The sequence below is a fragment of the Leptinotarsa decemlineata genome, unplaced genomic scaffold, assembly GCF_025532065.1.
Source record: "Leptinotarsa decemlineata unplaced genomic scaffold, Ldec_3_MD MMD2_P_RNA_scaffold_2, whole genome shotgun sequence".
NCBI lineage: Eukaryota > Metazoa > Arthropoda > Insecta > Coleoptera > Chrysomelidae > Leptinotarsa > Leptinotarsa decemlineata.
The window spans coordinates 20,441,622-20,466,232 of NW_027412529.1; the positions used below are offsets into that span (position 1 = coordinate 20,441,622).

The following is a 24,611-nucleotide window of genomic DNA, read 5'->3' on the forward strand; positions in this document are numbered from 1 at the left end:
TAAATAGACGGCAAAGAGTAAGATTGGGTCAAAACGTCTCGTCTCCACTCCACGTTGTCAGTGGAATTTTGCAAGGGTCAATATTACGTCCCCTTCTCTTAACTCTGTACACTGCAAATTTTCCAAATTCTATCAAACAATGCAGAGTACGAATATATGCAGATGACACTCGGGTGTATCAAACATTTGATCCTGCAAATATAACACCTCGGCAATCAATTCGGATATGTGGAGAATCATGGAAAAATCAAGGCAACATTATCTACAAATCAACGCGAGTGAAACGTCTGTACTAGGTTTCAGTTCTGTGGATTGAAGAGAGGACTTAAAAAAGGTAATTTACTTGGAAGTAGGACGCCTAGTTAGACCGTCAAATTTAGCAAAAAATTTAGAACTGCTTTCCGATAGCGACCTCAAATTCACAACTCACCTCAACAGTGTCAAAAGGGCAACTTTGAACTTGAAACTGATTTTTAGTAATAGGCAGTATCTTGACAAAAATAAACAAATCACTCCTTTGGGAATCTTTAGTTCTTTCAAAATTACCTAGGGATATCAACACCGAATACAAATCACACAAAACGCATATGTTTGGTTTATTCTATGAATGAGACGCAGACGATGTGTTCCACATAGATTTGATGAAAAAAATATCATTCAGAGATGACGTTCATAATATTGATGGGACTATAACGCCACCTCTTCATCGCATTGAAATATTCTAGTAATCGTTCTCCTATCAAATATCTAAAATATATAACGCCATTCCAGTAAGTTTGAAATCAATGAATATCAATACTTTCAAGAAATATTATAAAAAAATTTCTCCACCAACAACTGAAATGAGCACAGGTTTATAGTTTTTTGTTTATCATTATTATATATTTATCATTTTTATACATTCATTTATATATTTGATACTTTTTTCAGCTGTCCTCTGCAACTTCGAGTAGTAATCATTATTCTTTGATTTTTTTTTGTTTCGGCTTGAAAATAATAACAGGTGCTACCAGCAGCTAATCTGATCTCCGACCTTTTCCCACCATGTTGAATATTTTTTGTATTTTATTTCATTTGAGTTCATTATGATGGGATATAAAGACCTTCAGTATCATCATTATTTTTTACGGTAGTATGCGAAGCCCTAATACATTCGAGGAGGTGCGCCACCATTATCAACCAACGAACAACTCCCCACACCGTGGGATAGCTGATCATTGGGTTCGAGAATCATGTGCCCTGAGCAAGCGCACCGCGTCAGTAATGACAGCCTTCTGCATCTGTCCAGCTAGGATTTCTGCCTTAGTGAGACAAGCCAGTATGAATATTCCAGAGTAGAGAGGGCATCATTCCACCAAGTACTCCAATAATCAGAACAACCAGTGAAAATCTCGATTTTTTTTTCCATTTTTCATCCTCTTTTCGAACGATATTCGTCTCGTCAGGAGCTCAAAACTCCACGACAAATTTCGTCTTGCTCTGGTGGTCGAGAAGGACTACATCAGGCTTATTAGCTTGTATGAGCCTGAGGGTTGAGAACGAATAGGTCCAATAAATTCGGCACTTCCGTTCCCCACAACGGATTCAATATCCCCCGAAGCGTAGGAGAACACAGGTGTCTCGTAAATACCGTAAGACTGTCGTATATGGTAATATAGCACTCTCAGGGTCACATTATGTCGATGAATATAAGCCGAGACCGCATATGCTGGACATTCTGATAGCAATTGAACTTGCTTGTCTTGGACGTCTTGCGGCAGGCCCTGCACCTTGTGTCAGGTACCTCTATAACTATGGCTGCACCATACTAACGATGGGTCAAAAGCCCGAAACACGTGTATATGGTTTTCCAATTTATTAAGTGCTATGTCTAATTATCAAGTTCTTTATTTATATCAAGACACTCAATAAACTTCATATTTATATAATTTCCTGGTCGGATGTCACGAAGGTAGCTATAGATGCCTCCGTGGTGATTTTAATATTTTCTTGTAAACACAAGATATATTAATCATACAATAAATGTGCGGCTGGCTTCTGCTGATGGCTTCATGCATTTGTATCTCTTTCTTTTGGTCTAACCCATTCAATCATCTCATTGATTCATTTTAATTTGCAGGCATAATTCTCAAAGGACTATGCTTGTTCTTGCTTTCCAAGAACTGAAAAATTTCTGCTGAATCACATTACACGCATAGTAACTTCTGTAAAAAAAATATCTCGAACCAACAAAAAAATTGTTTCCCCAAAAGTGGAGATTTGTCTATTCCCAATAATTGCAGACCGATAACATGCCTAAATTCGTGTTATAAGTTGTTTACACGCATCTTATACACACGAATACTCACCGCAGTTGACCGAGTGTTCGAACGGATATATGAGCAGATAGGGTCGAAGACAGGAGTCTCTGGATGTGAAGAAAACCCGCTCATCCATAGATGTGTAACGCAGGACTCGATACAGTATAAGCTAAACTTCTCTATGGCCTGGATCGATTACCGCAAGGCATTTGATACAATCGCCTGATCTCATCTTGCATTTACTCAGATGCCTTGCCGTACCCGACAAAATAGTGAGATGCTTCGAACAAGTGATAATACTCTCCCGGATTTTCTTCACCATAATATCTGATCAAGCCAGAGTCCAAGCAGGGTGGGTCAGTTTCAGAAAGGGTGTATTTCAGGGCAATTGCCTCAGTCCCCCTCTCTTCCGCATCACACTATTGTCATTATCAGTTGCACTCAGAAATACTCGAGGCATCCCTGGAAAACGGAGGCACTCATTTGTTTTATATGGATGATCTAAAACTTTATGCCTCTGGAGAGAAGTATCTCCATCAGTCCAGGAGTGTGGTGGAAGAGTACACGCATGCTATCGGTATGAAATTAGGGATATACAAATGTGCAATGGTCCATCTCAAAAGAGGACGATGCGGGGACTACGGAGAGGATGTGCCGATCGTAGATGGAAGCATCCTACACTATTTTGATGCTGGAGAGACGTAGATATACTCACCTCGGAGTGGAACAACGCCACTCACAAGAACTAACAGCAGTGGCAAGTATCAGCACCAACTCCGACAGATCTGGCAATTGGAACTGTCGGAAATGAACAAATATGCTTGCTGTTCCAATTTTACTCTACTCGTTTGTAATCATGGAGTGGACTCGGGAGGAGCTGCATCGAATCGACATAAAGACCAAAAAAATGATACAACTCTATAGGAGTTTGCATCCCAAATCGTTCGTTCCACTTTTGTACTTCCCCCGACAAAAGAAAGGCCGTGGACTTTTGAGTTTGGAGTATCTACATGACAGAATGGTACTGGATGTAGCCTGTAAAGTTGTCTGAGTTCGGATCCCCTTCTCTTCATGATCCGCGACCACAAGAAACCAGAAATTAGAGCATTTTCATTCAGGGCACCTGCCCGAACAGCTGACGAACTCGGTTTAGTTTTCGACACTGAACGAGGTGATCACAACTCTGTCACCGAGTTGGAACCCATTCAGCAAAAGGCTCATATAAAAGCCGCAGAGATCACCTCACTTCTGCAGGACAATAAGGCTTATCAAAGCGCCTGACTTTCGCTTTCCTCAGGTCGGGTGGACTGAAATCGGAAACTGAGGGGTTCTTCACAACTTCCCAGGATGGTGTCTTCAACAGCTTAGTCTACCTCAGTCGCGTATAGAAGTTCCTGAAACAAGATGCAGGGTCAGCCGCGAGGCGTCCGACATCATATATGCAGGCTCGGCCTATATCCATTGACATGACGAGGCCTCAAGAGTTCTTTATCTGCATCTAAAACACTCTTACGGTATTTATCAGACACTGGTGTTGCCCTACGCTTCGGATAATATTGAATCCGTTGTGGGAAACGAGAAGTGCCAAATTTATTGGAACTATTCGTTCCCCACCCTCAGGCTCATGCAAGCTATTAGGCGTAATGTAGTTCTTCTCTACCACCAGAGGAGGATGATATTTGTCGTGGAATTTTCAGCTCATGACGGGATGAATATCTTCGGAAAAGAGGAGGAAAAACGAGATTATATATCGAGATATTCTCTTCGAACCCCTCATACTCTATGCAGACCACTCTGTCAAGATGGTTGTTCTGATTATTGAAGTGCGGTTTCCCGCACTAAGGCAGAAACCTTAGCAGATGCAGAAGACTGTCATTTTTGGCTCACTGCGCTTGCTCAGGGTACTCGGACCCAATGATCACTTACCCCACGGTGTGAGGAGTAGTCGTTGCTTGATAATGCTGGCACGCTCTCCATAATGTATTTGGGCTTTGGTGGTTAGGGCCTGACCAGCACATACTACGGTAGAAAAATTATAGGTTTTTACTTCACATGAAATATAATTAGCCATAATTAACAAAAAATATTATTGGATTGATGGGTAACAATAGCTGGAAAACGCTAAAGATCAGGTAATCAATTGGTTTACGAAGTACATCAACATCTGTCATTATTCTTAAGTGATGCTTGATGTTGTTCATCACCATTATTGTAAGATCACACTCGTCTTGGAGTTTTGCCTCTGACTGAATTCTGAATCATTCTGAAGAAAAATAAAATTTGGAATGAATATCAAGATTCACTTTCAAAAATCACTGGCACTTCCCAGATACCTTGAAAAAGAGTTGCTTTACTTGTATCATTGCGGTCCTTGATGTAATGATATCGTTCCTACTCTCGTGTCTTACCACATCATAAATCTTAACAGAAAAATGCAGACGTTATCATCCTTGCATCATAAAGTTTACTCAGAACATTAGCCAATACTATCAAAGAATGTGTCGAAACACTTTAAAACTTCATTTGATTGTTTATCATTTTTTCAAGTACAAAACACAAGCACTACAAGAAAATCCTTGAGGTGCTCTTAGAGCGGAAGTTTATTCCACATAAACGAAGTAATCCAAATGAAAGAGTTCCTAAACAGTAACGTTCGAGGTGTACTGAGTTGAACCTTAAAACACTGAACACCCACAGTCCGCCGCGTATTTCTGATACGTACGGCTGTTGGTGGAAGAGAAACAAATCCCCAACATTTCTTCGATGTTCTAGATTATCAAGGTTGCAAGTGATGTTCGTGTCTCCAATCAGGCAGATGACTCGTTTCTGGACGGAATTCAGCAGCTTCAGGGTATGCATAGGGGTAGAGCTTCATACATGAGAATGATACTCCAAAGAAGATCTGATCTGAGCTTTATGAAGCATCAAAAGTTGCTGAGGTTTACAATTTTCTGGTTCGCAACAGTATATACAAGCTTTCGGGAAGTAGTCTTCGCAAATCCATCGATATGAGTGCGTCCAAGACATATTGATGTCCATGGATAGATAGGTTATTACCTCATATTTAGAAAAAACGTTGCAGACTTTTAGTATACAAAAAAGACGAAAAGGTTTATTCCCAAAATCAAACTTCTCTTGAAAATTTCATCTTTTCAATTTATTAACTCGTATATTGGAAATTGTGAATGATTTTTCATATCAATAAATCAATTCGAAGAATAAGCACTGCAATAACTACTGGGATGAACATATAGGTTTGAAAACTTTCAGCCGAGTAATCACAGTGTTATATTTAGAAACTTGAAAAATCGATGGTGATCACGTACGACATATTACTATGGGACTAAAGCAGGGATGGCCCTGAATGATTCAAACATTTACATCAAATGCACACATTTGAGAGAAAGGAAGGATTTGTTCCTTAAATACTATGCACACTCCTGGATATGTGTTTATGGCAATCCAAAAGAAGTCAATGAAGCCCTGAAGTCATACAAGATATTCATTTAACTACCTACAATTGAGAAAATTCATATTACAGAGCTGATAACTTTCACATTGTTTCCTTTGTTTTACCAACAAGGTTATAAAAATCGGTTTCCTGAAAACTGTCAATTAATTCCGATAGTTTGTGATTCACGGATTTACAAGACATATCAAGTAACATATTGCGAGATTTCAACATGAACTTCTTAAGGCATGTTTTATACTTCATTCATATCAACATACGACTACAAGTATCAGCATTTTATAGTGTGCTCAGAGGCGGCGGATTGCGTGGGCGGTGTGGGCCACTACCCTCGATCTCGCGGTGCAAAGGGCCTCGCGCCGCAAAGCCAAAAATGAATTTTAAAAAAATATGTGAAATCCAAAGGTACACGCCATGAATTTTGTTTGTAATCAATACCTAAAAATATTCCAATTAATTGATGGATGTAGCCTAAGTGGTATGAGATCATCAGTTTATTGTATTAGTTTGAAAATGTCCTTATACGACGAAACTTAAGTAACGTTAGTCACAAACAGAAGTGGTAAAAAACATAGAAAGTTTCAATTCTCTTTTCTTCATTATGATTTCCTACCAGTAACGGCTACATCCACCAATTTACTTTCCAGCTAGTTGAGGATGAATGGCAGTTCCACTCTATCATCGCAAGTGAAAGTGTGAATGGCATTTTCAGTCGAATGATAGTGTCACTGAAATTGTAGGAGTCATACTCGTATTTCAAGTGGTGAACAATGATCGTCATCTTGTAGCATATGCCTTCAGGTTGTTTCTGGAACGAGAACGTAGGTACATCAGTACTTAGCTTGAAGTACTAGCAGCTCTGTGGTGCATTCAGAAGTGGCGCATATATTTGTTGGGCAACAAATTGATACTTCATACCGATTGTCGAGCTTTTTTTTGAAGGTGATTGACAATGTTTCGTGAAGAATTTCACTAGTTCGGACTTCCATTGTCTACTATATAAAATGATTTGAAATCCCTGAAACAAGTAAAAAAGAATAGTTGAAAATAACAATTATATTAAGCAACAATAAACCTGAAATGAAATGATAGTGAAATAACCTACAAGTAAAAATATAATAATTGAATAAATAAAAATTAAAGGAATGAAAAAAGAAAATAATAAAAAAATAAAAAAGTGTAGAGATTCCAAGTCACGTTAGTTCACGACGTTTCGATTGTTGGTATCTACAATCGTCTTCGGGTGATGACTGGAGTGATTCCTCCGAGAGATGACTATTTTATAGGTCGTTGAAATACTTTCACTTTCTCTACTTTCCATTTTCCGCTTCACTGATTCCGTGAGAGATGACCGTTTTGGCGGGAGTTGGTCATTTTTCGTTTGATGATGGGTTTCCATATGTTTCGTATATCTACGCTGGCCTGGCTGAACGTTGTTGGACAACATGTATGTGGCTTCCTTAAATTTTCTCCTGAACCAATGTTCCTCTCTGTGCAAGATCTCAGCTTGGGACCACTCGATGTTGTGTTGATGGGTCCAAACATGGTCTGCTATTCCTGATTTGCTGGTTTCTCCTCGCTGTGTGTGCTTCTTGTGCTCGGCAAGGCGAACATTCAATGGCCTCTTAGTTTCACCAATATAGGATTTTCCGCACTCACAGGGTATCCGGTAAATGCAATTCTTGGAATCGAAGTCCGCGTTTGGGGGCCTGGTTTTCGTGAGGCTGCTACGGATAGTGTTACCGGATCTGAAATAGGTTCTAATGTTGTACTTGGAACCAATTCTTCTTATCCTCTCCGATAATCCTCTGATGTAGGGAAGTGCAAGCACTGGTTGTGACGGCTTCTCTTCCTTGCGAGGCTCCTGCTGTCTTTTAGACAAAGTCTTTTCTACCATCGCTTTGGAGTATCCATTCCGCTGAAGATCATTTTTGATGATGTTGAGATTGTCAAGCTCTTGTGTATATCAACACTTGCATATTACTTCCTCCATGAGTAACTCGGAGGGGCTGGCCCTACAAGTGGTAAAGAAAAACATAGAAAGTTTCATTTCAAATTTTTTATAAAGATATTTCCGTCTTCTGCGCACGGAAGCATATGAATGAAAAATACGTGAATATATTTCTTTCCTGATAAACTATAATATATTATAAAAAAATTTAATTGAAAAGTCATTATCTTTGTCATTTTTAATAATTCGTTTTTATTCAGTCTGGCAACATCACTTGGTGTTTGCTTTCGCGGGGAATCCTCGGTCAGAGACCTCGGGACTTTTCCTTAATAGACACCCAATCAAAGGATCGCAAACAGACGCAGCCTCGCTTCATGTTTCCATATTACAACTCCTGAAAGTATTTGATGTAAGAATGAATGATAGAGTTACATAGTTTTAAAACGATTATACGTGTTTAATAATTAGAAATTAAGATTGTGTCTTGAAGAAAAATAACACCTATGTTTATTTCATTTATCAAGAATAAGGTAAGAAGTATTTATTATACTTATACTCATATCTATTTTAGTTTTCTTCACTAGAAAACTCAACACGATTGAAAATTTCGGTCGGTCGGTAGCCGAACGGTTCGAAGTGGGTGATTTGTTCACTCAGTCAGTCGGCCGATGTGGGAGTCGATGGTTCAAGCAGCAGGCTGAACGCTCGATTTTTACTTGCCACCGTCCAACCCGTGTTAGAATCACACGTTGAAAGGTAAGGCCTCGTTAGTCATTAGCTCGCACAAGTATCGACTTCTGGAGGTTGGCTTTCGTAGGGGTGCGATGGCTGGCTAACGAAAAAAACATATTTTAAAACAAATTTTAAACATATTTTCAAAACACAGTCGTTTCAAATCTTCGTTTTGTTGCGCGAGAATCTACCTTCTTTTTTTTTCATTATGCGAATTATATTATATTTAATATATATTATCTTAGTAAAAAACTAAAGTAAGTAATATACAAAGTCATATTATTATATTTATCCAATTTCTATTCAAACAAATTAGTCCACTTCTTATAAGTTAATTATACTTAAGGAAGGAAACAAGTACCTACAACTCACGTCAGGTTCAGGCACCAAGATAGAGTTAGAGGGAGAAAATGGGAGTATGATTCTTCAAAAAGAAAACGATTTTTTTTCTCCAATTGAAGTGAAGTGAGTAAATAGCTGCAGTATCACTGACTTTGACGACCTAAACATGATTTTTTTTCATAACTTTTGAGTCGGGTTAAGTGGTAGAACAAACCTGTAGTGTTCTACACTGCAGTTTTGAACTTGGCCTCTTGGTTGTCATTCTATTTCACCTAATCTGTTCTATTTGAAATCTGTTTTTTTTTGGTAACCCCTACGAAAAACAACCCTTAAAAGTCGAAACTTGTGCGAGAGAATGACTAACAAGATCTTACATTTTAACGTGTTGAACGAGTTGAACGATAGCAAGTGAAAATCGATCGTTCAGCCTGGGGCTTGAATCACCGTAACTGATCATTGAGTCCGAGAATCATGTGCCATGATCAACCGCAATGAGCCTTCTGCAACTGTCCGGCTAAGATTTCTACCTTAGTGCGGCAGGCCGGTATGATTCTGAGATTCGAGAGTAGAGAAGATATCATTTCACCAAGAACTCCAATAATCAGAACGATCATCTTAATAGAGTGGTCTGGTTAGAGTCTGCGGAGTTCGAAGAGAAAATCTCGATGTTTTATCCGTTTTTCCTCCTCTCCTCGTACGATATTCGTCTCGCCAGGTGCTGAAAACTCCAACGACAAATATCGTCTTGCTCTGGTGATCGAGAAGGACTACATCAGGCTTATTACCTTGTATGAGCCTGAGGGTGGGGAACGAATAGTTCCAATAATCCGACACTTCTTGTTCCCCACAATGGATTTAATATCCCCCAGAGCGTAGGGCAACACCGGTGTCTCGTCAATACCGTAAGAATGCCTTAGATGGTAATATAGCACTCTTAGGGCCGCGTTAATTCGGTGGATATAGGCCAAAACCGCATATGCTGGGCATGCCGATAGCAAGTGCATTAGGATCTCGGGCGCCTCGCAGCAGGCCCTGCACCTTGTGTCAGGAACCTCCATACCCATCACGCGACTTCGGTATACTTAGGTGTTGAAGACACCATCCTGGCAAGCGATGATGAACCCCTCAGTATGCGACTTCAGCACACTCGACCTGAGGAAAGCGAAAGTCAGGCGCTTTGATAAGACCAGGTGTCCAGTTTTTATCATTATTATTATTATCATTAATTTTGTTATTTGATGTTCCAAAAAAGTACTTCAGGAAACATTTTGGTGAGTGTTTCATAATGAATGAAAAATTGTTTAATTTCAAATGTTTGTCTTATTTTATAAATCCTTCTTCTTGCACCATCAGAGGTGCAAGAAGAAGGATTTATATGTACCTTGTCCACATTAAATTTAGGACTTGCGCCGTCACTAAGTAGACTCTATAAACTAGATGCTCCACTTCCAGAGATTAATTTTCAAAAAGAGATGATTTTCATAAAATGAAATACTGCCAAAAACGATGCTGATTTGGTAGAGTAACATGCAGTTATTCATCACTACGAAGTATTACACTTGTATGAAGAAACTTCAAAACGAAATTTCATGGGAAGCTCAGGAATCAATATATTCAAACATTTGGAGAAACTTCTGAATTACTGAATTTGATCTCTTATGACAAAATTGATATTCAGTAGGAAGATTTTGATTGAGGAGGATACTAGAATCACATCTCCATTGAATAAGTTTGTTTTGAAAATTATGATCAATTATTGAAACCTCGCCCTGCGACTTTTCAATGGTCCTGCACTTGATTACTGGTGACAGTTGACCGTTCTTGCATCAAGGTCAAGTTTGTCATCGTGACTCATTCTATCCACCGCGTAAATTGTCTATCGAAATCTTCTCTGTATCTATTCTGAGACCAACTAACGCCAATTATAATGAGGATTCACAAGTATTCGACAGTAAGAAAGACACCTCGGGTGCATTCTTGATAACTATGTACAGACAAAGTACGAACATCATATATTCAAAAATAATCAAAATATTCACATGTGTTGTAGTTGAATTCCGGAAAGAAATGCGAGAGACGGATTCTACTAGACGGACCTCAGATCGATGACTGACTTTACGTGAATTCGGAGAACTTAACGAAGATGAAATAACGGACTGGAATAGTTGGATCGACAACAAATAGGCAAATTTTCTTTTCCTCCACAAGAACCTGAGCTTTCCTGGCTCCAAAGGCGCTTGCCAACAACAGCAATCGCCAACTCAGATGTTCGTCAGTTTTCTCAGAAACTACTCTGTGACAGAATTCTCAGAAAACGCTTCCGTCAGACTCTACTCGCTGAAGACGACACGTATCTGAGTAGCTCTCACACACGACATTATATCCAACCATCTCATAATGGGTGACAGTTAGTTTTTTCAGTATCAACTTCATTATGGTTAAGATATTATGGTTATCGGACATCTGCTTCTTCTGGGGTATCAATTCTCTTATTGGAGTCATGTTAGAGGCGTCTGGCGAGCCCCATTCACGGCAATTATTTCAACTATCAGTTTGATACTTCTGCCGGCCGTGATATACGTGATTTGTGAAAGTATTAATGATCTCCTTGATCGAAATTTGCAAGGAGCACTATGCGTATAGGTCGAATTGGTACTGAATATAGCTGAAGAAGCTACTATGTAGTGAAACATGTATCATTGTTTCGTAAACTTTCATGTGAATAATTCAAAATGTAGTGTTGTTCACTACGTTCGTCACTGATTTTAATCAAGGAATTGGTCAGTTTTCTTACCAAAATAGAACTTTTCAACATTAAGTACAGTATATACTTCACGACATAGATGATTTCACAATTCAAGATTTTTTGCGGAAAATAAGCCAATATAATGGATTGAGTTGTAGATATAGCGCCGGGCGCTTTGCCCATCATCAAGCTGTAAATGATGTCATCAAACGTGCCTTAGGTTCGGCAAATATACCTTCCATCTTAGAACCCCCAGGCACTTGCAGCGATGATGGGAAACGAACAGATGGAATGACTCTCATTCCTTGGCAGAAAGGAAAACCGGTTATCTGGGATTTCACATGCGTCGATACTTTGGCTCCTTGTCACGTTCCTTCGACTTCTGTATCCAGCGGTGCAGCAGCTTTATTAGCGGAATTGTCAAAAACACGAAAATACATTTATTTGGGAGATAATTTCATTTTTTATGCAATAGGAATCGGAACATTTGGTACCTTAGGCCCCCAAGCATCGGAGTTTATTAGTGAAATCGGCATTAGGGTAGCCAAAGAGACAAATGACCCAAGAGCTACCTCTTTCTTGATTCAAAAAATTAGCATTCTGATTCAAAGAGGAATTGCAGCTTCATCTTTAGGTACAATTCCTCAATCAAAAACCTTGAGTGAATTACCAATGTTTCCCATGAACAAAATATATCGGCATGTACAGACAGTGCAAGAAATGGAGTGGTGCAGTTTGGTGAAAGACTCGCAGCAAAACGGTCAAGCTTTGACAGAAAAGGAACTGGGAACTCTAAATGAGGCTGAGTTTGGTCCTCTGGCTGAGCCCTCACAGTCCCCAAAATAACTAATCTCTAATTCAGTTTTGAGCAGTTTTACTTCGAATTCCTTATTCTATCAGTCCAATGAAGGGGTGAATCATCGTATTCGTGTTCACTCAGAAGATAGTAGTGACAAACGTAGTTGCAACAGAAAATCGGTGATACATTCTTCAGTTAAAACTCTTGGGTTTAATGGGTTAAAAAATCTTGGAAACACCTGTTTCATGAACAGTATAATCCAATGTTTATCAATCACGAAATGGTTGCTGGAATACCTAAAAAAGGGTACATACATGGAAGATATCAATACTAGTATTTCTAGTATGAAAGGTGTTTTAATCAAAGCGTTCGCCGAAGTTATCAAGGAATTGTGGTCAGAAGATTCATCTAATAGAGTAATCAACATTGTCTACTTCAAAAATCAGATTCAAAGATTTGTCCCTCGTTTCATGGGTTCTGCCCATCAACCTTTGATCCTTTCTGGGATTTGTCTCTTCCCATACCACAAAGAACTGGCCAATTGGGTTTGTCATATTGCTTGGATTCTTTCACAATAGAGGAAACTCTGGATAGAGATGAAAAACCAATGTGTTCGAGGTGCAAGCAAAAGAGAAAATGTACAAAGTCATTATCAATCTATAAGTTTCTCCGTTTTTAAGTAATTCATTTGAAAAGATTCTCTCCAACGGAAAGATTCAGAGGCAAATTGAATGTTTCCATTGACATTTCTTCAGATGGATTAGATATGAGCAGTTATGCAGCAGACAATGTGGCTCCTTGTCGTTATAATCTATATGCACTTTCAAATCACAGTGGGACTACTTACAACGGACATTACACAACATATTGCAAATACCCATATAGTGGCACATGGCATGAATACAACGATTCAAACGTGTTCCCAATTTCGTCAAAGTCACTTGTGAGCGATGAGACATATGTCCTCTTTTATGAACAGGAGGGAACGAAGCAGCACCTTTGATGTGATTTTTTTTATAATCTTAGTTCTTTGAATTGATTTGTATGTAGCCAAAATTATATGCACTCTGATAGTTTTACATTTTTTCATATCCATTCGTTTCGACAACACATCATAAACGTTTTCGTATTCGGACTTTTCAGGTAATAATTGCTTCATTGCAAATTTCGCAAGGCAAATTTTTCAACTCATCATGACTGCTTCTTTCCATAATTGCGACGTCCAAAAATTGAAACCTCAACTAGTTTCATATCAATTTCATTTCATGGTAATCATCAACTGCATTCATCAAAACCATACCTACCAAGATTTTCATATTTACACCAACGATGTGATTCTTCCCGGACTAGTCGGGGAAGTATGTACTTTCCGGACTAGGTCGGAAAAGTTATACTTCCTCAAAGAAAAAGCTCCACTTCTCGGGCAGTTGCCGAAAGTATAAATTATTGTAATCTGAATTAATTGATAATAATATTAGCAAAACAAAATATTGTGTACAGTTATTATAATTTCATTTATATTCCAGAAAAAAAATAAAGATTGAAAATTCATAATGACTTGAACCGGTGGAGAGGTCTACAAGAAGCCCCGAGTCTAGTTTCAGATAAGTTTACAACACCTTCATAATATGAAACTATTGAGAAACATAACAGGACGCATATCTGCACCACCTTAACAGCTTGAGAGAGCTTGAGATGAAAGTCGTAATATAGTAGGAACCCCCAATGTATTTTCGTTACTATATGTGTTGGTGGATAGAGCCAATAATGAGTGGAAACATTTCAAAAAAGTAAGTCATTACACAGAATCACGAATACGACAATCATCAATCTATAAAAAAAAGTGATATTTCAGATCCATGAAGATCGTTCAGTCAGCAACATGAAGGAAAGTTCCATCTGAAACTGAGCCTCTTCAAGAAGAATATTTAACAAAATGGATACTTCAAAAAACTGGTGTTGGCGAAAAGGTGACAACAGTTCGGAAGGAAAATCGCTACAACTGGTACTTTTCCTCTCCTATTTCAGAAGAGAATAAAAAGAAATGGATCTGATTATAAAATTAAAACTTGCTTCAAATCCGTAGCAGCTTCATGAAGGCCACAAACGTGGACAAAAATAACGGCTTACATTTACCTATTACCAAATGAATGCAGTTGGTGTGTGGAAAAAAATGTAGTGGAAAAACGGTATCAACAATCTTCAGCGAGAAGAAACCAATTACTCAGGAAACTTAGAACTTGCTTTCACCCACCAAAACAACTTCAACTGAAAGTCACTTGATCGAAAGATAATTCATAGGAACTGTCTATATATTGAATAATTGTGCAGTGGATAGATATACGAAAAAAATTAATGCAACTCACTAAAACATGAAAATCATGGACAAAAATATATCTTATGAAAATATGAATCAGCTCAAAGTATCAGTCATTTTCCGATCACACTTGTGGATCATAACAATCGTTAAGTCGTGAAGGAGCTTGATTTTTCCATTTTCTTTTTCTCACTATCATTTCTTGTCTTTTTTAATTTCTATATAATGAACATTTGAACTCATTTTTAATATATTTGTGCAGCTTTTTCTGCACATATGCTGTCTGTTCAAAACATGAAGTGAATTTTAATTTTTCCCAAAAATATTCGTTTATTCATCAATTTCCATTTTGTTTCCTTTGAAGTAGTTGCCGTCAGGTATAATACTCTTATGCTAACGTTTTTTCCACTCCTCAAAGTAATTCTGATATGCACTTTTTGGTATGTCATTGAGCTCCCTCAGCGATTCGTTTGTCTCCTGAATCGTCGCAAAACGTCGTTCTTCACTGGTTCTCTTCAATTTTGGGACCAGGAAAAAATCACAGGGGTCCAAATCTGGTGAATACGGTGGCTGAGGCATAATTACGGTGTTGTTTTTGACCAAAAAATTACGAACAAACAATGACGAGTGAGTATTATGGTGATGCAAAAGCAATTAATTTTTTTTCCATAATACCGGATGTTTTCTTCGTATTATTTCTCGTATCACTTCAAGATAGTAATCCTTATTGACCGTACGACTATGTGGCAACAACTCCTCATGAACTACGTCACGGTGAGCACAACCTCAATCACTGATCAAAGTTGGCATGCTATTTTTGACCTAGGCTCTCCTATGGGGATGATTGGACATTGGTATCGATATCATAAACATGTACCTATTTGAATTGAAAAAGTATATTTTTGGGAGAGATTATTTTTTGGGAAAGAAAGTTTATAGCCTTCTACTTCTCCATTTCGATTCAAATAATGTGGGAATCTTCTAAAGAAAGGACGGAATCAATTTAAAAAAATTAACGCTATACACAAAGATGTGTAGATCAGACATAAACCGGAAGAAAAAGTCCTCTGGAAACAACTTTTCTCATATAAACATTTAATTTCACGCAAGAAAAATACTTCACCGGTTATGATCCTTTCAAGCAAATCTGGATCATTGTTGACGTCATGCAACTATTTCCAAGCGATGCTTATGCGACGGTTTTCTGTCAAAATTTGGCAATTTTGGAACAAACTTCGCTGCCATACGCTTCATGTCCAAATTTCTCAAAAATATTTGAATGGCATGAGTCAACTGATATTCAGACATCCTCATCAAATTTTCTAATAGCGATTCGACGATTTTTCATGAAAAATTCCATATCTTGTTCATATAGAACAAGTAATACGTTGGTAAAGATATTTAAAAATAATAAAGGCAAAATATTCAAATTCTAGAAATCAGGAGTATATAAATTAAAGTGTGGAACGTGTCCTAAGGTATATATTGGTCAAACTGGCAGAACATTCGGGTATCGAATCCAGGAACATCATATGAGCTAGGTAAATAAGAAAACAAGTTCAACATATTCAAATCATCTTTCAGAAGAAAATCATATCCTTTAAGAAGAGTTCGAAATTTTTCACATAGAAAATGAAGGTTTGAAACTGAATCATTTGGAAGCAATGGAAATTAATAAACTTCAAAATTCAAACATTCTAATTAATGACCAACTGAATTTGAATTGATCACCATTATTGAACTTGTTTTCTTGAAAAATCGAGGAAGTATTATTTATACTTCAGGTAATCATAATTGAAGAGGTACCTAAGATATATAAAAATGGTAGAGGTTTAGGTAATTTGATGGAGGGGCAGTCTTAATTGTAGTTACCTGTAGTATACAAATATTAGCGTAAGAAGCAACTTGTAGCATTCAAATCACTTGTTTGTGATCTTCATTTTCTTCAGGTTGGAAATTTTTTTCCTTACCCTTTCAACTGTCTTTCGTCAGAAGGACGATGAGTGGGATTCAAATCACTGTCGTGATATATTTCTCGAAATGAAGTTTGTGGAGATCAAATCTCAAGGTCTAATTTATGAAAATAAATCATTAAGAAATTCCATACCGATGTGGTAATTCCTCAGTTTTTGAATAATGGAACAGTAATAATCTGAAATTGTTCCATGACACTATCAGCAAACAATGAATCACTAATCCTTACCTTCATGAACGCCAGCGGAAGTTCAGGTTGGAGATACAAGCACCAGGGGTGTAATGCTTTGACGCTATAGAACACTTGAATACACGACACATTGAAGGTACGCAACACTGATTCATCCGAGAGATTATACAGTGAGTGTATCCGAGTGAACATACATCTAACGAAATCCTGTTTGTCACAAATACCACAACAACCAACAATTAAATTACATGTGAATCGATAGGCACACCAGGACTGGGAATATTCAGGAGTTCCTTTATTATACTACCTACTCTACAATCGTTAAATGAATATGTGATAATTTCAATCAGTAAATAACTCATTCAAAATAAAAATCAATGGTTAAAGTGACTCAACTGATTTTTTTACTTTTCACATAGAGTCTGTTTCAAGTGGAAGACATCAGGTACTAGGTGTTTTCAGCATTACAGGCCACTCGTAGAAGAAAGCGGTAAGAAAATGAATTACTTAGTTCTTCCTCAAGAAATTGCTTGAATGTATTTTCAGCTCTGTGCAATTTTATGAAAGTTTAAATGTAATTTTATTCATAGAAATACGAAATTATCAGTTATGTGAAGAGAAACTTAAAAATATTGAGTGATGAGATAATTGGATTTGAGTAAAATAATTTTATTTATTATTGGATATATGTGAAAGAGTTAACGTTATAATTCATTCTGGTGAAATTTCAGAAGTGTTTCTACTTTGGAATTTATGTATGTATTTATCAATGCTAAGCAGAAAGGCACAGATTTCGCTGAGGTGGTTAATATCTGACCTTCTATTAAGACAGTTGTAATAGTAATGACATTTTCAGGAATAATCTTTCAGATTCATTTTTTCAATTGTTAAATTTTTAGTGAAATTGTAGTCCATTATATGACTTTCTTCGAATTTAATTGAGAGAAGTAATCCTATCTTTGGGTAGTCCTGATGTTTGACCAATATATTCATTTCTACCAATGGTAGATATGATAGAATTACCAATGGTAAGGGTAAAGTAATTCTATTTGGAAATTTACAGAAGATTAATCTTGTTTTGAAAATGATCCATTATTAGTTTAAATGGTTCTGAAGACACTCTGAATTTTTGAAATTCTGCATAACTTAGGTGTCACATAACGAATGTAAGGTAAAGAAGAGAACAAAATGTAATCTGGAGGTACTTTAGTCTCATTTGTATTATTATTAGACTTTTTCAATCCAACTGGTTATTATTCAAACTTGAACATCAATGGTAGAGTTATTGATGAGTAATTGTAATAAAATATTAAGGTTTTTTTGAATGAGATGAAGTATCGATAATCTGGAGAATGCGATTTTTCATTTGTTTGACAAAACAACGTCAACTATTTGTGATGTGATCAGTAATTGAGGAACTCACCAGAAGTGACAGGTTTACGATACAAATCAATGAGGACGATATTCTCAGGTGTTCTGATGAAATTAGTGTCAATGAAAGAATCCCATTGTTCCTCGTTTTCTATTCCGATGATAAACTGTGTGTAGGGGTTTCAACTGTTGAAAATATTAACAATCTCAGATATTCCATATTTAGGGTGGGAGATGATAATATCTTATACATATTTTTTATGAAAAGAAAGTTGAAGGGAAGTATCTGTAAGACCAAATCTAGCAGGTCATCCATAACGTATACAACCAAAAGTTTGTTCATATATTTCATTATTGAAAGATAAATATGTATTGTTGAAAGAGAAAGTGAATAGTTTGAAAAATTTGTCTTCATGAATATCACAAAATTGACAAATATGTTCTTATTTTTTGTCAATAGATCTGAGACAGGCATCTAAATAGACATTTCTGAAAAGGGATGCACCATCTAATCTGATAATTACAAAATTACCAGGTAGTTCGATGTTGTTGAATTCAGAGAAAACATCAAAAAAATCTAACAAAATATTGATTATCGAATTCATCAGCTTCAGTAGAAATTTCTATCAGAAAAGAGGCAAGTTTCTCAGTGTTTCTCGTGTAATATCAAACGTGAATTCGTTCAGCTGAATACTTTTAAGTGAAATAGTGTTAATATTAAATTTCATTGGGAAATTTAAAAATTTGTTTTATTTTTTTATCACATTTATGAATGCCCAAATAGAAGGATTTCAGATCTGGCTCGAAGAATCAGGAGTGGTCGAGGAATAACAGTATCATTGCTCATGGACACTAATACAAACAGCAAAAATCAAACCTCACTTCTACTGAACCAAAGCAAACCACATCATAAACTACTACTTCGAAAGAAAGGTCTGCATCTTCATCGATAAAATCATTCCTAATTGTATAAAGTGTCAAAATTTCATCGACCAACTATTGTATACAGATAGGTTGAAAAAAATGGTACTAGAGCTGAATTTTTGTCACCAATCAGTGTGATGAGCGTTTCGCCTTGTGTAATGATACAATAATTATTTCGGTATTGTTTTCTAATTTCTATACCAAATATTTGGAATATGAGAAAATATCATTCAAAGAGAATACAGAACGTAATGAATGGAAGAGTAGCGATGTATCATTACAGGTTCCATATGAAAAGTCTCATTTTCAACTTATTAGCACTAATTGAAAAAACAAATTCACGAAAACAGTTCAGAGAATTGTTCATATAACTAGATACTCCAGGTTGCTGCCATAAACGTCGTATATATAAAAAGAAACGAGGAATAATTATTAAGAGAGTAAAATCCTAAATAATTTTTTCAATTCATCCTTCTCAAAAACCTGCTTTTTCATTAATATGGGTCTTCCGGAAATTGTTTCCTGTTTGTTCAAAATATGTTAATGTGGAGATATCCCATTTTTATAGGTTCCGAGGGATTCAAGTTGTTCTTTATAGCGTAGCGTAATCCAGTGCAGATTCATGTTTAGGTTGTCTGACTTTTCAAGAGTCTATACCTATATCTCTTGAAACGGAATACATAAATTTGAATATTCACACAGAATGGCCGGAATATACTCGAGTACTATCGAATACATGAATTAGGCAGAAGCTTTCTGTAGAATGAGACAACAAAGAATTGTGGAAAATGGAATCCGAATATGGAAGTTCACTGATCTGAATTCGAACTATATAATATTTAATAATGTAGTTTGCATCTCCTCTTCAAATATGTTTCACTTTTTTCGTAAGATCTGAAGGAAACGAAGACATCATGAGAAATGAGAAATAAAATGTTTTTTCGCCACTTGTACAACGAATACGATGTAGCCGTTACTACCACGTAGTAACGGCTACATCCTGCAATTCATTAAAAGGAGATATAAAAATACTTGTGATCAATAAAAATTTCAATTCGCAACAACAAGTGGCCCACCTAAGGTCAGTCGATCTTTGGGTCGTGAGATCCTTAATGTTTGTCTCTCGCCGCTTCATACAAGGAAATCCATCTAAAATGAAACAAAACACTTTAAATCAAGGGTGGCCAACTTTTTCGGCACTTGGGCCAAAATTCGGAAGTAGAATTTTACCCTGGGCCGCATTACCAAATTTTATGTATAGTGCGCGCCAGACAAGTCTGCACACAGTCAAAATCAGATTCTAATTTTTCCTATTAGAACTTAGTTAGCGCTTAGAACAAAAAATGTACTGTAACTAGCAAAGAAAACACCCCAGTCACGCGCAGAGTTATCTGACATGCACTCTAACTAAGCAGCGCACAAAAAAAACACTATATTTAGTGTTTCTTAGGAACAAAATGTGACACATTTTCATTTCTGCATAATTCTCGAACAAAATATTTTAAGTTACACATTTTAATTCTGCAAAATTCTGTTAGGTAACTAAATAGTAAATTAATGGGATATCTGACTTTGTTTATCAGAGCTAAGCTGATCAATGTCAACTTCGACTGATGTCGTTGCTACCCGCAAACAATTTTCAAGATGAGCATCAGTAATCCGTGTTCTCATTTGAGATTTGATATGATTCATTCTAGTTATTCACACATGTAAATGTTACCAAATAATGAAATCATGAACAGAGCATGTTTGTGAAACGCAGGATATTTCTCTTCATCAAAATAATTTTTATAGAATTCTTCCAAGCGAACCTGATTTAATTTCTCTTTTAGCTGTGCATCACATTGCATTTCGCGACATTCCATTCGTGAATGACCCGGCAAGGAACTTACATCTGTAGAAAATGGTGTTACAAGTGCAAAAAAAAAGCAGTCGGTGCTTATTAAAATCTAGGAATAGGCTTTCGAATTCGGTTTTCAAATCAGATGTTGGAGATGCATATTTAGCCGCTATCTCTGATGTGATATCTGGTCGCTCTGAAAGTGTAGGAAAATGAGTGAAGTTTTTAGTACGTAGCTGCGGTTCCCAAAGCACAAGTTTCAATTGAAACTCAGAAATAAGATCATATATGTTATTAATCAATTGACATTTGCCTTGTAAACGAATATTGAGTTCATTTAAGTGGCTAGTTATATCTACCTGAAATGCAAAGTTGGATACCCACTCGTCGTCTTGAAACTCGAAAATACTCCTGGATTTGCTTTCAAAATATGATTGTATTTTTTGCCTCAAGTCAAAAACTCTTTTCAACATTTTGGCATGGGTCAGCCATCTTACTTCTGCATAAAACAAAACATCACCATATTCTGAGTCCAAGGAATTAAGAAATTCTTGAAACTGACGGTGGTTGAAATCTTTCGACTTCATAAAGTTCACTATCGTCATAACATGATCCATTTTGAGAGATTCGGCACATAAATCCTCTTGATGAATAATACAATGAAAATTTTGCATCGACGTATTGCCAACTTTACAGACCTCATTTTCAATAAGTTTTACCAAACCTTCAGGTCTTCCAACCATTGCTGGAGCACTATCAGTTGTTACACCCGGCATGTTGTTCAATCGTAACGAAAAGCGGTCTATGGTTGATTGAACAGCCTCTAATAAATCTCGTGATTCTGTGGTATCCTTGAGTGGATACAATGCTGCTAGTTCTTTCATTTTATTAATTTCCGCGACACTTTACAAGCACTCTTTAACAATTTCACCGACTGAACATGGCTTTGATTTTTTGCGAGTATTGCAGCTACTGCATAACTCTCTTTTACATCACATGTTGACTCTAAATTCACTCTTGTAAATAGTTGTTGCTGTGCTGAAAGTTTTGTTTTTAAGTTGTTGACCTGGTCCTTTCGAAATTGCCTTTGTATTTATAAAACTTATTTGCATGTTTGGTGTCGTAGTGACGTTTAATGTTATACTTTTTCATAACAGAAACCGATTCATTGCGTATAAACGCTAGCGACGTGCTCGCGGCTCGGGGGCGGGTGGCGGCATGCCACGTCCTGCCGGCAAAAAGTAGGTGAGTTTGCGCGGCTAGCGGGCGCTCAGTGCGTTATTTCAAAGTGAGCCCCACTTCATGTAGATAAAGCATGTGTTGATTTTAAACGTAAAAGAGAAGAAGTGTTTGTTCGCTTTTTATAATAGGTATGATAAGGTAATTTTAGTATTGATTTTTTTACTTTAAACCCTTGCTTTAAATGTTTTCAGCATTATTTTTTTAACAGATCCTTCAATATCATTCCTAACAGAACTAATCCAGATTTAACAAAGCATTTTTGCTGATTGAGAGATATTGACATATATGGGTATGAATATTTTTCGCATCCGTCTGAACATAGGAACATCCTAGGCGGAAAATCCCCGAGTTTAAGAAAGAAAACGCGTTTTTTTTTGTTCAAAATGGGCTTCATTCATCAACGTAATCTCCATTAAGAGTCACAATATCATTTCAGCGCCGCTCTTGCCACTTCAATATCACTTTTGTAGAACGATTCATATTTTGCTTCCAAATAGGCCTCAGTTTCAGCAACTGCCGCTTCATTTGAGCAAAAATTTTTTACCGTGAGCATTTTTTGAGGTCTGCGAACAGTAGTAGTCGCTGAGAGTCAAATCTGGTGAAGATGATATATGCGGAAGCAATTCGAAGCCAATTTCATGCAATTTTGTCATCGTTTTCATCAATATGTGACACTGTGCATTTTCTTGATGAAGCAACACTTTCTTTTTCTTCAAATAAGGTCGTTTTTCCACAATTTCGGCCTTCAAACGCTTTGATAACGCTATATAATAAGTATTTACTGTCGATGGTATCTCCCTTCTCAAGATAGTCGATGAATATTACACCACGCACATCTCAAAATACCGAGGTCATAACCTCTCTAGCCGATTGTCGTGCTTTCGTGCGCTTTGGACGAGGTTCACCAGTTACTTTCCACTCAGATGATCGTTTTGATTCCGAAGTGAAATGATGGATCCATGTTTCAACCATTGTCACATACCGATGCAAAAATTCCGGTTTGTTATGTGTAAGCATGGCCAAATACTGCTCAGACTTTCTGGTTTTTGGTCAATAGTAGTCGCGCGACATACACTTTAAACAGAGCTTCCTCCTTGTAATAATAGTAATAATAATAGTCATTTATTTCCTTAATACAGTTACAAACCATATGGAAAAACTCACTTGTTTACATTTAAAATACAATAATACTAATACTGATACTAAAAAATTGATTTCACCGCAAATTGCCACGACAAATATTCATCCAGTTTATAAACACTGTTCTACCAAAAATGATTTCAAATTATATTTGAATGATTGTTTTGTCATGCAGTTTCTCACATTTGAAGGAAGAGCACTGTATATTTTAGGAGTCATATGACTGGGAGATTGGTGAGTTATTTTCAATTTTCCGAATCATTCTTTTGTCTTATATTGAAACTATGATTTTGTTTATTCCTCACATGAATTTCATCATTATTGTCGAATACTAGCATGGTAATGTTAATATTTTCAGTCTCTTGAATATATCTTTGCATGAATCAGTCTGTGAAAACCCCGTCATTGATCGTAAAATTCGTTTTTGTACCACGAAGATATCTTTTGCTAGAGTAGATAAACCCCAAAATATCACACCGTATCGTAGCCTACTTTCAACTTGTGCATAGTAGAACTGTATCAATTGATCAATATTGAGTACATGCCGCAAATTTCTAAAGTGAAAGACAATCGAATTCAATTTTGAGATTAGGTAATGGGAGTGAGCCTTCCAATTGAGATTTTTATCTATTCATAATACTAAGAAAATTGTTTGATCCGAACTAGTTGAGATCGATGGACTCGATTCGTTTGATTAGAATGACAACTCATTACAAACATTCTTGAATTTATTGAAAAGTTCAGCAACGTCTTTCGGATCGTCAACAATAATGTTATTATCGTTTATAGTTATGTCTGATTTAATAGCCTTAGATTTATTAGATAGCTCTGACACTAGTTGCCATGCAGATCTTGAAGGATTGTCTGAATTCTTTATTTTGTTTTCAAAATATTCCTTTTTTGTTTTAGTTATCAAATTATCGTGACTCTTTTTTCTGACTTTATAGATGTTTTTCAGTTCGGGACAAAATTGTTGTAGGTTGAAAAGGTCTTTTAAATTTTGACTAGATTGTTTCATTTCATGTGTGATCTGTTTAAAATCTGTTTTACCGTTAATCAGCTATCGTCCCCATACGAACGACAACTCTCAGAAGTCGAGAAACTTGTGCGAGCTAAGGACTAACAAGGTCTTACCTTTTAACGTGTGATTCCTAACACATTTTTTTTATTCTGATTTTTTGAACGAGTAGGTAATTTTATAAAATTTGTCTCAAAATAATACGAGAATGTTGACAAAAATGCCTGAAACGCAAGATAAATATCAGTTTTATTCA

At 36.7% G+C, this 24,611-nt stretch overlaps 2 protein-coding genes across 4 annotated transcripts in view; one reads left to right on the plus strand and one right to left on the minus strand.

Annotated features, from left to right (window-relative positions):
• LOC141486770 (uncharacterized) overlaps nucleotides 1-24,611 on the minus strand; it is an 82,331-nt gene that overhangs the window by 40,070 nt on the left and 17,650 nt on the right. The window lies entirely within an intron of this gene.
• The window catches only part of LOC111513078 (neuropeptide CCHamide-2-like), an 82,676-nt gene that overhangs the window by 24,740 nt on the left and 33,325 nt on the right, over nucleotides 1-24,611 (plus strand). The window lies entirely within an intron of this gene.